This window comes from Zosterops lateralis (assembly GCF_965231275.1).
Source record: "Zosterops lateralis genome assembly, chromosome: 3".
NCBI lineage: Eukaryota > Metazoa > Chordata > Aves > Passeriformes > Zosteropidae > Zosterops > Zosterops lateralis.
This window is the reverse complement of record NC_139764.1, coordinates 3,906,116-3,922,495: the sequence shown is the minus strand read 5'-3', so window position 1 is coordinate 3,922,495 and position 16,380 is coordinate 3,906,116. Positions and strand designations below refer to the sequence as shown.

The following is a 16,380-nucleotide window of genomic DNA, read 5'->3' as shown; positions in this document are numbered from 1 at the left end:
AGAAAGAAAATTCCCTACATGTCAGGTTTCAGAAATAATTGTAGTATTAGCACTGCAAGCAATTAGAAATTGGGGTCTACAAAAAAAAAATCAGCAAATTCTCAATGTGCTATTTGTGATGTGATCACAAAGAGCACCAAACTGTTCCTTGTAAAAAAAAAATTAGAAAATCTTATCTACTAAACACACTTGTGTTTTAGAACAATTTCAGACGTGACATTGTGCAAAGAAAAAAAAAACAAAACACAAGAATAGTATCTGCCAAGGCTGAGCTCTGTTTTCTAATTAGGTGAAACAAAAGATCCTAATTTTTTTTATTAGGGGAAAAGAGTCAATTTTACTCAAAGAATGCACTTCTACACGTGCATCATTTTATCAGAACTACGGATACAATATCTAGCAACTACACCACAGAATGTTTAATTCATATTCTTGGTCCAGATCTTTTAGTGAAAAGAAGGAGAAATTAATTTTATGTGAGGAATAAATCCTGACCAACTCCTAAATTAGGGTACACAGCAGTCAGCAGTGCCAACACTCTATCCCAGTAAGGACACCTGACATGCAGATTGGTCCCAACAGGAATGTTTTATTGATTATAGCCTGTCATATGACAGCCCCTCTGCTATTTATGTACAATTAGCTTCAAGTTTCATCCTGGGCCACTGCCACTTTGGATTTCATTTTGCTTGGATCCAACTGCATGCACACAAATGGGTCTGCTACAGTTGCACTCCTTGGGGTGGGAGCTGTTTTCCCTTGAAATGGCTGGGATATATTTTCAATAAGGGCCTAAAAATGCTGCAATTCATAATTTGAGCCTTCAATCCACTGTCTTCAAGATGCACACATCACTAATTTCAGGCTCAACAACATTTCAGGCCAGGACACAGACATGAACTCAGATTAAGGCTTTGTTTAGCTATTCACCCAAAAAGGAAGTTAATAGATGACAGTAGTCATTGGTAGCTGTGTTGCAGCCAGCTCAGGAGAAAGGGAAGCTCACTCTGCCAGAACAAGAGTAATCTCAATAAAAAACTTACCTGGGTGGATCAGGCAGCTCTCAGTTTAAATGCAGGGAGCAGCCTCCCTGACCAGGACAGCATTTTCTCCCAGGATGTCAATTCACTCAATGCCCAGAGATGCAGATCACCAGCCCTGTGCTGAAAAGAGAGGTGGCAGTGAAGCCTCACATGCAGCACTTCGGATTTCATCAGAATTTGCAAAAGTTTTTATGGTGCTCTTTAGTTTTAAAAAAAGCCAAACAAAACAATGGCAACAACAAAAATCACAGTTTCCACTAGTCCTGTGTGACTCTACTTTTATTCAGTCATTTCAGAGTTTGCTAGAAGGGGGATACAGGATACAGTTAAACATCAAACTCCACAGACATGTGGGGATCTAATGCTAAAATTAACAGGAAAGTTTCAGCTGGCACCACCGGTTAAAAAGGAGACAGACCCCAGGCTTTGCTCCTTCACAGACCCACCACAGGGCCATGCAGACTTAACCAGATCCTTTTAATCGCTATCTCTTCCATATAGGCTTTGTGTCAGGTTTATCAATGCAGAACATGCCTGACCTTCCTCTCTTTCCTTCACTGCCCTGCAGCCACCCCAGTGTTAAGTTTGAGGGTATTTAGAAGACCATGGGACACAGTGTGACCCAGCAAGCTCAGGGGCAAATAAATCCAATTTCAGTACAGCCATACACTGCTATGCTACCAGGGGACAAATATTTTCCATTCCTACGGGAAGCTCAAACTCTATGAACCAACCTTAAATTTCCTAGAACCATAGAATTGGCTCCAAGTATGCATACTCCAGCTGATTGTTTTAAATCCACCAAAGTTAAGATACTCATTTTAGAGTCAATTAAAGAAAAAAAGTTACCAGCTCCTAAAACAGTAAAAAAAACCCAAAAAGATGTTTTCTTGGTGTGGGGGTCCAGTTTAAAAGACAAAATCTTCCATCCAAAATCCATATAGCTTGTTTTGGGGGCTTTTTTTTTTTTTTTTTTTTTTTTTTGTTTGTTTGTTTGTTTGTTTTGTTTTGTTTTTTTGTTTTTTACTTTGAAACAATCTGGTGCCTTAAGCAAGATTTCTTTTCCTAGACCACCGGCTGACTACAGGGATAAATTGAATCCATTTTTTTACAGCCTCCAGCTGAGCCTGATGGTAGAGATCCCTTCTGCTCTCCCAAGTAGGTCACAGAGCACTCCTAATCAGTACCAGTATGTCGTTCTTTTAATCTGTGGCCACTTAGTGGCCGGGGGTGGATTTTAAGTACAAGCCATAGCCAAAACATAACGCTGTGAACTGCGGTGGGTTCTGTTAGTGCTGGAGCTGACCTCCTGCAGTCAGGGAACACCAAACAGACCCTGCAAGTCATTGTCACCCTGCCAGGCTCACGCTGCACAGCTCCATGGACACTGATAGTATCCAAGGCACTTTGAGAGCAGCCTGAGCTAATCTTGGCTCTGCAGCCCATTGAAAGAGTCATGCCAGAGGTCACAAAACATCCATGGCAGCTCGGGGGGGAGTCTGTTAGAACAGGAAAAGCCACACTCACTTACCTGATGCTAATTTCTTGTCTTAAAGACATCTAGAACTGTTTATGCTTTAAGGAAAAGAAAGACTTTGACTTCTCAGAGCCTGTCCAAGGTATTCTATAAAGGAACAAAAGATCATCCTCTTGCTTACCTTTATTCACGTCTCAGTGTCACATCTAAGTGTTGTACACAGCAAGTCTGATACATCTTCCTTTATTCAGTTGATATCACATAAAAGTTGTGGTGGTGCTGCCAGGTGCAGCCAGAACTGAGAACTAGGTTTTCAAATGGAAGAGTAATTTGGCTGTATAGCCCACAAGAAAGGAATGTCGAGAACATATTTGCATTTTAGCCATCTGGTTGCTGAACAAAAGTTCTCTATCCACATGAGGTAGCTGGATGGGCTGTTAGAGAACAGGATTTCCACATAGAAGGAAGCTTCTTAAGTGCAGAATTTGTGCTTGAACTTTTCTTGTCCTGCAAGTTTCTCAGAAGAGACGCTTTCCTGAACATACTGAGTTGTCACAATGAAGCGACAAATGTCATCTTTATCTCAGTCTTCATGGAAAAGAGCATTATTAGATATTTAATTAAATGGGGACACGGATTCAGCTCAGAATATTGCTTTTCTCTCTTTCACTAATATGGGAATAGAGCTCCTGAAAAGCTGTAAATGTCCAGTCAAGTGATCAGGAGCAAGGCTGGAAAGTAGTCTGAGGCATTTATTTAGAAGAATTAAAGACTGTAGTCAAAATAGATAGTGCTGAGATAATGTAGCTAGGACTTCCCTTTTGCTAACAGAAGCCGGACTGAAGGAACTGATAATTCTTGGAAGGAACTGATAAATCAGAGAAGCTGTCAAACTAGGCTTTTGCATCCTGAATAATCAATAGACCGCATGAACACAATACAATCATAAATCAAACAGTCCTGGGAAAAACAGGATTTAGCTGTCACGAACACTAAAGGTTAAAAAGTCAGAGCTGAGGAAGACAATCTTTCTTCATCATTTTGGGACCCCACCCAATAAAATAGACCACCGACCCATTTCAAAGAACAAACTACGCATGCTTGATGGCTCTTTGGGCTAATTACCATACGAAGCGGGGAATGGGAGGTATCAGAGCTATGAATATGCATTTGTACTTTGTGTATTCAATACTCCTGTACATAAAAGACCCTGTGATGATCTGTAAATTGCGCATGTGTTTCTGGGCGCTATCCCGCACGCTGCCCGGCGTCGTAATAAACATACACTTTCTAACTTTAAACTGTTAAGAGAGTCTTTGTCCGTCATAGTTGGATATTGGTATTGGATCAATATCCATAGTTTTTTAATAAATCAAGTCCTCAGCCCTTTCTCCATACGGCCACTCAGTGGTCATCCATGGACCTTATCACCGTGGCATTTTATGGAGCAGTTGGTGAGGAAGACCTAAGGCTGAGAATTTCGTGGATAGCACAGAGCTTTGGAGCTGGATTCCTGTCCGGAGGTTCTCTTGCTCCCATTACCACAAAGCTGGGCAGCCATTTAAACCAGCCTGCCTGACTTCCTGCGTGAAGAGCACATTAGAAGCACTAAAAGCATCAAAGCAAGTTTAAAATGCTGCAATTATTGCATAAGGTTGTAATTTCTGAGTAATTTGCTAGACTCTGTGTTAACACATCACCTCTCACAGTGAAGGGGTGTGTAAAACAGTAGCAAGCAGGTGCTAAATGCTCAGCAGTTTGCAAGACACTTGTGGGGTGTATTGCCGAAGCTTATCTATACAGTTTCATTTTCGTGGCTGCTATCAGCTTGTTCCGACCAGCATTGTAAATCACATCTCTAGTGATACTCTAAACTCATATTCTGAATTGCCTCAGTGCGGGGCCAAAGTTTAGTCACCAGTGAGTGATGCACTTCCTAGGACTTACAACCATACAGGCTGCCCTGTATTTTAAAGTCACCCTGAACTGACAACGTGCCTTGTCTAATAAACTTTGAATTGCTCCCACTCTTATCTTTTCTGATAAAAGTTTCTAGTTGCTGGTATTTCAGACACTATAAAATATGTCAGTATTTTTATGTGTCTCTAAACAGAATGGCCAAACCACTTTCAGGCCCATGATAGTCCGGATTACTGCTGGCTTAGGTCTCACAGGGTTCCCAAGACCAACAAGTTTCTGATCACTTCCCTGTCTTATCAGACTTGAGGCATTATTGTAATATAAGCAGAACAGTCTGTAAGTTTACAATAAGGAAAAACCCATCTTTTCCAAATAACCAGACCCAGAACATTCTGCATGACCCACAGCTTCAGCTACAATTGCAACATGCATTTCACGAGGTTTTCTTTCCATACTTCCTTTCCTTTTGGAGGTTCACACTAGTTAATGAAATTTCTTTGTAACTGCAGCACATTCATTCAGAAATCACTGGGGAATTCTTACTTCACACTGGTTAAACAATTCACTGATTTGTTTACAGAAAACCTGTGCCAAATAGCTGGACTCCTGTCATGAACCTTCACCCAGATCTTTTTTATAGCAGTTACTAGAATGTGATGTAAAATTAAATGAAACAGCATTGAATGAGTTCCTACCAAAAGTAGAAAGACAAATTCCATATTACATCCAGCAGATGAAATTTGGACAAACAGCTCTTTCTTGTGGATGAAAGACAGTTTTACACTGGGATTTACCACTGGTTGCCACTATCTGTGAAACACAAACCTGCAAATATTATTGCCCAGCTGTGTTTGTGGGCTCTGATGCAATACACAGGGAAGCACTAAAAACAGGTCAATTCTTATCAAATCCCATTCTATTCTTGTCCAACCTCTCTTCTCATACTGACTCATGCTTGCTATCATTTTTATGCAGAATTATCATGCTTGAGATGACAGTTTTCAGTGAAGAAATACTGTTAAAACACAAATATTTGCAGTCCCTGGCATTACAAGTAGCAAATTTAGATGAGGGGGATTAAAGCAAATTTCCTCTAATAAAGACACATGATAGATCGCCCTAAACTCTCTCCTCCCCTCAAACAAGAGGAGCACTTCGAAGAGGAGCACTCAGCCTTTTCCACGCTCGGCCGAGCAGGTATCACATTTCCCGAGGAGCGGGGCAGCTCCTGCAGGAGCTCAGGGCTGTAACTTTCCACTGCCCAGCCGGCTCCTCGCTGCGCCCCAGGCTGTCCTGACCTTTCCCAGCGCAGCCCCTCGCTTTGGGCCGTGCTCGTGCACATTCCAGCAGCCTGGGGGAAACCGGGAGCGAAGCCGGTGAGACAGGGGAAGTGAAAATTCCAACGGGAGAGGAAATTGGGGAGTGAGGTGGTTTGCTACACAGCTCCTGCTGCAAATAAATGAGACCCTAATCCAGTTTGTAGTGAAGTTTGTGTTGCATTTACCATAAAGCCTGGAGTATCAGGCTCTTAGGCTGTTATTTTGTCATAAGCACAGAGAGCACTGAGAACAGGCATCTTTTCATCAAATCTCTGGCCTGATACACGTGGACCTGAAACTGATTTTGCAAACTGGGGCCTAAATACAAAGCCTCTGCTGAAAGGAGTAGCAATGCTTTAGCTCCACACAGCTTTTCTTAATAACCTCTCATGTTTTTTAAAAGACAACTTGAGGAGGAAGGGTACACATACTTCTCCCTTTCCTGTTCTTCCTACCGCCAAACTTTCTCTTTTGACCTGTGAGAAATCCTGCTCCTTCTCCTTGTCCTGCCAGACCCCCAGGGACAGCAGGCAGCCTTTGCCTGGCACTGTTTGTACCACGCAGAGGGTTTTGCTCTCAAGTCCAGAACAAGAGAATCAGATGTCTGCCTTGAAAAAATGCTCACTCCTTTGTGATCCTTCACCTTTTCTCCTCTCACCTTCCAACATAACAAATCTTTCTTAGAAGCACAAAGGGCTAGACCCTTAAAGGGCTGAGCTCCTTTAAGGTTATAAACTCTAGGAGCAGAGAGAAGCCTGACTCCAAGTTTGCTGGGCTTTTCAGGCCAGCTGTCTGTTCCCTGCTGTCCGGGAACATGGAAAGGGGTGGCAGCGCTATAGGACGCATGTGAAAGACCTGGCTGGGTAAGCAGGAACAAAAGCCATATGAGGTCAAAGGAGGAGCTTGGATCACTCCTGTACTGGTGCTAAAAGCAGGGCTGTACAGTCAGTACAGAAGGCAGCAAAAAATAAAGTGCAAGTTTCATGGTGGAGGGATGGAGGAGTTCGCTCCTAATGTGCAGAATATCAGGGAAGACATCAAGACTGAAACAAGGGTTTGATGCAAGGCTGTGAGAGGCTGTCCCAAGCTTGTTAGGCCCTAGACACTCAGCTTTTGCTTAGTTCTATTGACAGTAGAAAAGTAACAGTATAAATCTTAGTGCTTTACCATGACCAATGTGTTGCCTTCACTGTGTTCTCAGACACAAAACATAACCCTGAGATTAATTCCACCTGATTTTAGTTACAGCCATGAATCAGTTCACTCAGGGAGAACAGCACGAGACTTCCTGCAATCCAAGGTTCTACCATCCCTTCTCTCCAACAGAGTTCCTTCAGGATGAGCAACACCTGCCAAAGTCCAGAGTTTTGTCTGTGGTAGAACCCTTGCATCCAGAACAACTTATCTTTAACCTCATGACTAAATGATAGAAGGTACTAACAGTCATTCCAATTGGCTCTTCATATCCTACTGCAGTATCTCATCTCTCCTCCATCATGATGCCCTCTGAAGAAAAAAAAAAACCTATGTGCTGACTAATTTAGCTCAGCAACTGGTGGTTGTTACTTCTTTTCTTGTCTCAGCAGGATGAAAGCTTGCCAAGAGCCATGAATCCTTCTGCAGGTGATTTTATGGCAATGGTGGAACTTGGGAGCCCTGCTGCTGCAATCAAACAGAACCTGCCAGTTCCTGTCACAAAGAAATACTTACTGCCACGTTGTCTTGAAATGAATCAACTTGTTACCCCTGCCCTTAGAGGGGTAACACGTTGCAACGTGGGTGCGGACCTTCACACAGGACAGCAGGCAGCAGCTCGGCGAAGCATGGAAGGCTCCTTTATTATCTGACTCCAATAGCTTATATACATTTTGTACAGAGGGCCAAGATTGGCCCAAAGAGGTTACAACTTCTTGACTCCATTGGTCAATATGACCATCAGTCAAGTTCTCTCTCAGAGAACAAGAATGCGAAACATACAGATAAATTCTAAGAATACAATATTGTTTACATGAAGCAGCATGAGAAGCTGCTGCAAAGACTCAAACACTTGAAACCAAGAAATGCAGGGACGACATCAACTCACCTGTGCTGGGAAGACAACTGTGCTCTGCATGGACAAAAGCCCATAAAGTATGGGATTTGTATAAAAACCTTACAGATATAGCTCCACACAGCAGACAGAAGCTGTGGGACTTCTGCCAGTTCTACCCATGACAGCAAGATGGAAATGCAGAAGAACAGAAAATATGTTTGGAATTTAGGAGGAACAAAATCATTATTGAAAATCACTCCCCATTTGTATAAATTTGATAAAAAACATTGCTTGTAATTCACTGGGATACAGTAGGTTCTACTAAAAAATGTTTATATAAACCTGCAAATATTATATCATTCACAGCCATTTTCTCCTGATTCCAAGAGGTTGCAGACAAAACGTGTTTAGTATATTAAAAAAGGTAAAAGGTTGCTTCAAACCTAAGCAGCAGTTTCCAGCTTGCCCACAGTAAAAAGGTGTTCTTTTCTTCCAGCTACACAAAGTAGGTTAGATTTAAATTCCAGTCTACAATACTTCCCACTGGAGTGAATCTAACCCAAATTCACAGCCTTTGACAGATGACAATAAGTGTAAGAGTAGTAACAACACTCATTAAAAAGGAAATAAGAAGGAATATAAAAATCTGAGCTTCTTCTGGTTTAAACAATAAAAATGTGAGATGTGCCAGAGTCTTGTCGGAAGTATTTTCAGCCTTGCTCCTGATAGGAGCTGGGGACATGGAGCTGCAGGAGTTTTGCTCCTCTCAGGCTGTCAGACACAACTTGATATCTTTCCAACAATAATACAAAAACTCCTAAAACCTCAGCACAAATTCCAGCAGACTTTGAAGGGAAATTAACTAAGGAAAAATTAACAGCTATACACAGGAACAAGAATGTTGGAACCCAGCTGACTTCAAATTACATGGACAATTATATGCTTCACTTGCATGAGTCACTGCTCTGATCATAGCAGCTGTATTGTTGCAATAATTAACTATTCCCCCCCCCCATGAAAATTAATGTTAACTGTGTACTTATTGCATTTTGTTTTCCCAGAAGTAACAATCAGTCAAAAAAAAAATTGTTTGGGGCATTTACCTGCAGAGAAGGAAAAAAAAAATTGAAATATTAAAAAGCTGTCTATTCTAATATCTTTCTAAATCATTGTATTTAATCCACCTGTTCATACTTGGATAAAATTCTGCTTTTCTGAAAGCAATACTGTTTTTGCTAAAATGGATATTTGTGCTTTGAAGTACAATATAAAATCAAAATAATTTACTGCATTGATTTTTGCACCTCTACTTGTAGCAGGTAACGTATTTTAATACATACATATCCATTTAGATAATTCCAAATTAAAGAATTTTAATATCCCACCCATCCAACTTTTCAAAGTATATACAATTAGATCACTAACTACATGAATCGAAACCAGCACAAAAATACATTACTAGCTGCTTATACAGTATTTTAAACAACAACAACAAAATTCTAAAAGCCTTTTGCAAATGAGGAAAATGCCTCCCTTCTGGTAAACTGTGTTTTACTTGAAGCAGACCCAGAGAATCCTCATTTCTAGGCCAGGTGTCTCTCCTTCAGGCAACACTTCACCTGGGAATGAGTTCTTGAGTGTGTAAGCAAGTGAGGTATCTGGACCCTTGAACATGATACTAAAGCACACAATATTCTAAACTGTAAGGGGTTTGGGTCTTTTTTTTTTTTTTTCTAATAATTTATTGGATTTTCTCCCTTGGCATAGAACAACCATAACTAGAGGGACACTGGAGAATTTGTGGATCCTCTCTTTATGCCCTTGAGAGATAAATAAGTAAAAACCAGCAAAGAAAGAACAAATAATATTTACAATCACAATGTACACCAAATGTATTAAACACACCAGTGATAACATTGATGATCCTGAAACAACCAAGAATTGAGTATGACATCTGAGCCTTATAAAAAACCCAGAAATTACAATAGCCTATTATGAGGCTGTAGGATACAAAGAGGTCTCAGCTAAAAGGCCTTATTTAACCCTGCATGCAGTTAGGCTGGAGTGTCCCATCCCAGCAGCTTTATAACCCCAGGCTTAAGACGGGAACAAGCATCAGAGACAATCCATAAGGGAGAATGTATTTGGGGGAGTTATACTTAATTGTAAGTTATCATGATATATGTTGGAATTAGGAGTTATTATAGAAAGAGTAACAGGTTCAGACAAACCATGTTCATATTCACATTCACAGCACACTCTATACCATCAACTTGGACTGTTCCACTCTGTTAAAACATGACTGACCTGCCTGTAAAACAAAATGTTTTCAGAGTCTATAAAAATAGGGATAAAGCTGTAGGGCACGGCCGGGAAGGCAGGGGTGGGAAAAGGGTTAACGCGTGAGTTAATTAGAACGTGTTTAACAGTAGTTAGCACTTAAAGATGTAAATTAATCAACAGCATTCTTGTTATTTACAGCGAGTTTCCTTCTTTTCCCACAGCACATTTGAGTCCGTAGTCACAAACTCCGGTTCCGAGCAGCTCCCGCCGGCACCAGTAGATGGCACAAACCATTTATTTCACTGCGTCGGTCACCAGAGTCATCGGAATGTCTCAGAGGCAGAGAATCACCCGTCAGCTTCAAAACAGTGCCGTGATACATCCCTCCAACCTAGGAGTTATAACCTTTAAATTAATAGTTTGTCCTAAATATATATATATATAGCACTGAGAAAAAATTATATTTATGTAATTATATTATATACATGTAGATACATTGTACACCTTCACAGGTAAAAGTGAACACGGATAATGAGGAGAAACACCAGACATCGATTAACTACAGCAGTTGCTAAAATATCCTGTGCCTTGGAAAATAAGCAAATAAATTAGAAGTATAGAAGTAATACAAATCACGTTAAATTCACAAAAAAAGCACAACTATTTATTTTAGAACTAGATAAAGATTTTAAAGAAAAAACAAATAATCAAACCTGTCAAAAACTTCAAGAAAATTTAACAAGGAAAAAGAAGATGACTAAATATTTGTCTAAAGCAAAAAACCCTAGCATGATCAATCATACACTATCATCTATGAATTCCACATGATTCCTAAAGAAGAAGAAAAATAAACAATAAAATCGGATTAATAATTAAAAAAAAAAATACACACTCCTGGAACAATTGCTTTGCTGTAACAAACATGCTGGAAAACTCCAGTTCCTGGAAAGAGAAGAAAAAGGGAATTACACTGAAATACAAGGCTGGGGAAGCAGCACATGTTCTGTAAAGCACACTACTTGCTCTTGTACAGTTTTGACAAAATTCCTGGAATACTACAGCAAGAAGAATTAGGCTGCCTGACTCCACTTGTAAAGTTGCAATTATCTATAGCTACCTAATTATAGGATTTAATGATACTTAATTCTGTATTTTCAGAGAAATATTATGACATCATGTCATTTTACAGGGCAAACCACTTAGCTTAATAGCTGCTATTCACTGCAGAAGCACACAATAAAAACTATGCAATCATATGGTAAATTATGCTCATATCTCCTGGTCAAATTACAGCCTAATGACATGAAAAAAATTTGTAAATAATGTGAAGATTCATGGTTTAATTATTTTAATAGAAAGTCACATATCAAATATTTACAAAAAAAAAGAAGCAGCCAGGTCTAATTGGCTGGAATATACAAGCAACAATGGTGTTCTGCATTAAGCCAGGAGCTCTTGGACCAAAAGGTTCAGAGTAAGGACATCTTAATTTTTCCCTCCAATCCAGGACAACTCCAGGCAGGCAAAACACCAGGCAGTGCTTGCCTCTCCCTCTCCCACCCCTCATGAGACCCAGTGATTGTGCAGATAAGCTCAATAGGCTGATCTGAAAGGCAAATTTGGTTTTGGCAGGTTTGTTCTCTGCCGATCCAGCCCAGGTTGTCCCACACGCTCAGATGTGATGCAAGGGGAGAGCAGGGAATATGCAGCCAGGAGTGAAAGAACTGTTCCACATCAAACCCTGCTTATCCCAGATTAAGGTGTAAGGCCCAACTCATTAAATTTGGGACAATTTAGTCTGGGACATTTGACAAGACAATGTTTGGATGGCAACAATTTTACAGATAAACCCAGAAATAACAGAGATGCCCATCACAGTGAAGAAACCATATTAGCACAGCCACATGGCTTAGTGAAATTTAGTGTCATGTTCCCAAAGCAATGTTGTGACAACATCATTTTGCAGGGTAAATTCCCCAGTTTTATGGCTGCTATGGACAGCTGGGCTGTTTGCCTTAATTCCTGAGCAGTTCAGATATCCCCAAGGGTATCTAGGGGAAAGTGTCCCTGCCCAGGGCAAGGGATTGGTACAAGAAGGGCTTTAAAGCCCCTTCTCACTGCACATCACCTTCAAACTCACCATGGAAGACCCATGGAATGGAATTGCTTCTGCTCTGAAGGGCTGCTTTGCTGAGGAAGGCAACAACAGTAGCCTTCACAGTTCTTGGTCACCCCACAAAGGGCTGAGGAGGGAATCAGAGATAAAGTGAATTCCCTCCTTCCTGAAGCTCTATGCTGCCTCTCCACCTGATTCACAATTTCTCTATAACACATTTCTGCCGAAATGAGCTGCACTGAGTATACTTGCTACTTGGGCTGGTTATAGTAACCCATCTCCATTTGATTTAAACATATTAGAGAATGATCATAGAAAAAGCTTAATTGGCAGTTCTGGGGAAAAAAAAAGTAGTAAGAGGGATTAGTCATGTCTGTAACCAAGATGGAACAGCACTGATAATCCCTCGTGGTGGAACCGGGCAACAGTCACTGTGCTTGCCCTGGAGATAAGAGAAATGTGTTTCCAGACTCAGCAAACTGTCACTGCTCCTCTCCAAGGCAGCACGAGGGTTACACAGGGCTCAGGTTTTGCTTCTAACCAGGCATCCTGTCAGTGGGGGGTTCCTGAGGGAGACAGAAAGCAGAGCACAAACTGAGCCAGACCAATTGGGCATCTTCAGGAGTCAGGGGAAGTGGCAGCAATGAACATTTCTCTGATGGTTGCACAAGAGTATTTCATATCTCATGAAGATGTCCCTATAAACACAGAAATGGATTGGAGCATGGATAATCTGAAAGCACTTAGAGTATAAGGAACACCTTTGCTAGGCCTGCATTAGGGATTATAAACCCAAATTTACAGGACAGACTTGGAATTTCATGGACCAGGATCCTAACACTGCTGACAGAGAAGTGAATTGTAAAGCATCAACATCCATAACACTCCTAACCGCTTACTTCCAAAATCAAGTTGGAATTTTGGATCAGTAATAATATAAGGGCAGATTTGCAATAGGTGAATCTCCATAAACCAGAATTGGGTTTTTTCCCCTAACCCCACAAGGAGGCAATTGGGAAAAGGTTTGAACAAAACTCAAATCCTATTGTCAAAAGAAGAAAGAACATGCTGGATCTGAAACAGGCCAAAACAACAGCCTCAGCAGGAGACAGGAGGATGATTAAAAAGTGAAATTTCTATTTGATAATGAGTGTTGCTGAGATGGAAAGCACAAAGGACTGGCTGACAAAAATAATTACTAGATTCACAAGTGTTTTAGACACAAGATGATGGAGCTGATGATTTATCTCAGCTCAGCAGTAAAATATTCTTGTTGTTGGCTGTTTAATTGCAAACCTGGCTGAACAGCCCCCTCCAAGACACAAATGTCGTACATTTAGAGGGAAGTTTTCTTCCAGTACAAGCCATGTAACTACCATCCTCCCAAAACTTCCGTACAATTGTCTTTATTAACAAAAGAAATATGAACTACATCGCAAAGGGAAGCTAGTTAAAAAATAAAAGCCATGCTAGGTCTCTGAGAAGACTTTAGAGGTTCTTTCCCCCAACACTGGGAGACAGAAATAGGCATATTTAATTTGCAGATTGGTCAAGTTCCAAAAATTTTCTGAAGTCCTTAAAATTTTATTTTCTGAAAGCACAAAAGACACAGCCTTTATTGCTGCTGAAATTAACTTCCCTGGGTCACAGACTACTATTCAAAGAGTGATTACAAACTAAAGAGCTTTTCTCCAGTCAAGGAAGGGAAATAAATGCCATACTTACAGTATTTTAGCAGGTCTTGCCACTGAGAATTTATTGTCTCAGAACAATGAAAATAAATGCAAAATAACTCAATTGATAAATGCTGGCTACAATCTGCAGAGGAAAAGCAACCACCCCAAAAGCAGAATAAAACCTATTTGTTTGGAGCCTTGCCAGCTTTGCCCTGAAACACACTGATTTTGGATGCCTTCCAAAGCCACCATCTCACCTGTTATTGCAGTGGTCTTGTAGCAAACATGTTTGACTCCACAGTTTCAGGTCAAAAATATTTCTTCTGCAAGCATGAGCAAGCCAGAGCCCAGAGACTTCTCAGCTTTCTCTCTGTGGGGATCTTGTGAGACTTTTTTCCTACATTATTTTCTGACTTGGTAAATTTTCTGGGGGAATGTCATCAGTCTTTGTCTCTGAGTGTGCACTGTGCCTTCATCTAGCAGGGCCTAAAACTTGTGGTACCTTCAATCACAATCAAAAATTTATAAGTACAAATTACAGCTCAGAGGCAGAAACGCTCATCTTTTCCTCTTGTGGGTAGCAATTGCAAAGGTACAATTAACCTCAATTAATAGGAAGGGTAAACTTTCTACAAAGAATATGCTGTTCAGGTGTTCTTAGTGAGAGCACTTGGCACTGCTTCATCTGTCTGTAACAGGGAGCTCTGCTGGGGTGAAAATTAAAGTGGCTAAAGTTTAATCCAAGTGCAAAGTAGGTTTTTTTTCCCCCCTATAGAAAAAGCAATGCTGCTAATAAAAGCTACCTGGAGAAGTTCAGAGTCTGTTTGGATCCTGAGTGTATCATTGCCCTGAAGAGGGTCTTCTGAGGCCCCCATCCCGTGCTCTGGCCACTGACACATTTCAGCTCAGCCTGAATTCCTTGGTTCTTCCCTGAGCTCTGTGCTCAGCCCTGCCCCTGCTGTGCCTGACTCAAGTGGACTCCCTGGATTCCTGACCTCCAGCCTGCCTCATCACCACACGTTTGTGTCATTTCTGACACAGTCATCACATTTCTGCTGATCACTGGGCTGCACCCAGAACTTGTCAGTGCCACCAACCCTGCCCAGCTACTGCAAAAGTAATTTTCTGCAACCCTCACCTTAGGCAGCAATGCAACAATTAAGCTTTTTCCCCTTGCTCTCACTTTTCCTTCCACCCATTAGAGGAAGAAATATTCAAAAGTGCCAACTTCCACTCCATCCAAGAATGGTGGAACTGACAGAAAAAGATCAAGGTCACCAGAAATAAAAAATTGGGGAAGACTACTAAATCGTGCACAGAACTGTCCCCTTCATGGTTTCTACTGTGTTCAAATCACCATTTTCAACCCATCACATCTCCCTCACATCCCTTGAGTTACATTTTATATTCTCTATCCAAAAGCTATTTCCTATTGGCTTTCTGTGTTACAGTTGTAGTAATTATGCTAGAAACAACAGTCCATGGATGCTATTTGTATGGGTTATGTTCCTATCCCATAGACCAGCAATAAGTACCTTTAGTTTAATCTTTATGCCATCAGGCCAGGCTGCTAATTACTTATATATATTAATGAAGTTTTCAACAGTGCTGCCCAAAGTAGAACATGCTAGACCATGCATTGTAGAAAAAAAGAAATTACATCCCTTGAAGTCAAAGGTTTTGACTTCATAGTTTTAGATTCTTAATTTAAAACCTCACTGTGTATCTGAAATACACTTTATGTGTATTTGAATGTAACTTGGCTTTTTAGTTGTATACTTTTGAGAGAAGTTCATACTGCCTTGTATTTCATACAATTGGCTCAGTGTGACGGAGGGAGAGCAAACACCACATCATTACCTGAGATCAGGCAGCCTTTGGCTTGGGAATGTCCTCACCTAACCTGAAAAGGAAGAGACAGCAGAAGATCTGAGAAAGAGAAAGACTGAAGAGATAAAAAGCTTCAAAATCAAGAGGATACATTTTATTGTCTTATTTTCCCCTCTTTTTTTTTTTTTTTGTACTCCCAAATTCTAGAAATATACATGTCCTGCACCCCCTTCCCCTCTTAATCCTAGCTCCATACTCATCCCTACTGGAGACAGCCACAGTGCTCCATATCCAGGTTAAAACTAATCACATTTGTCAGGTGAGATTTCATTGCTGGCTTAAAGCCTATGTGAAATTATGGCCTCGTTAATCAGCAAATTTTATCTAATTACCAGAAACCACAAGGGATGATCCCCCTGCTGTAACATTTCACAGCTCCCATTCCCAAACTCGATGGGTTGTGTTGTCCCCTTCCATCAGGTTTGTGACCCACATTCCAACACACACAAACAAATTCCCATCCCCCTTGAGACCCAGTTTACACCTGCAATGGGCTACAGCTCACAAATTACTGCTGTTCTGCAGAGTGAGCTCTTAATAAAAACTTCTCCTGGTTTGGCAGCCTTGGCCTTATGTGCCCCTCATTCCACCTGGGGTCAGGAGGCAGAGGGAGGTGTAGGATCA

General features: G+C 40.9%; 1 long non-coding RNA gene across 1 annotated transcript; it reads right to left on the bottom strand.

Annotated features, from left to right (window-relative positions):
* Window positions 1-9,509: 9,509 nt before the first annotated feature.
* On the bottom strand, window positions 9,510-14,842 carry LOC310907973. Its single transcript, XR_014589752.1, has 2 exons — window positions 14,670-14,842; window positions 9,510-10,465 (listed from the first exon to the last, which is right to left on the bottom strand). It is a non-coding gene; the product is annotated as an uncharacterized lncRNA (long non-coding RNA).
* Between the last annotated feature and the right edge of the window lie 1,538 nt (window positions 14,843-16,380).